Source organism: Plasmopara halstedii, assembly GCF_900000015.1.
Source record: "Plasmopara halstedii genome assembly, contig: Scaffold_287, whole genome shotgun sequence".
In the NCBI taxonomy this organism is placed as follows: Eukaryota; Oomycota; class Peronosporomycetes; order Peronosporales; family Peronosporaceae; genus Plasmopara; species Plasmopara halstedii.
The window spans coordinates 494,028-494,671 of record NW_020187208.1 but is presented as its reverse complement, the minus strand read 5'-3'; positions in this window follow the sequence as shown (position 1 = coordinate 494,671).

Below are 644 nucleotides of genomic sequence, written 5' to 3'. Positions count from 1 at the left end.
CATGAGTGTCTTTCACAGTGATCCCGTCACAAGCAATCCAACAGGGACTCCCCTAAAAGTGAAATAAAACTGCGCAAAAATAATGTCCGTGACTGTGCGCAAAAAAAATATTGTTGAGAATCTAAAATTGCGGTCAATTTTGATGCGTTTTCTCAAATGTTTGGTCTCTCTATCAAGTACAAAGTGCTAAAAGTCAGCGAAAAAAATATTTTTTGCAAAAGTCTTTTCATATTCAGATCGCACTCGATGAGATTTGTCGATTTATGAAGAGATTGCTCAGGTCCAGGCCCTGAGAAAAAATCCTGAGGAAATCTGCGCGGTCCCATACAAATATTGTAGAGTAAAGATGTCCGCTACCATACCTTGTAATACACCGACGCAAAGATGTTGACCACATAAGGTCAGCAGTTAGATCCAGGCCTCTCTAAATACGGCAATCTATAATTAGAATCCGTATATTCCGTATTTGGTTTTTTAAAATGTTCCGTTTTTCAAAAAAATAAATAAATTATTCTTATCTCCGTCACGCAGTTTCGCCATACTGGGTAGTCATTTCCGTGCTGATTTGCTGTATTTCCTTGCATTCATCAAGATGTCTGAGCCCGCAGCAAAGCGCCCTTGTAAAGCTGGTGCCCGGAAGACTA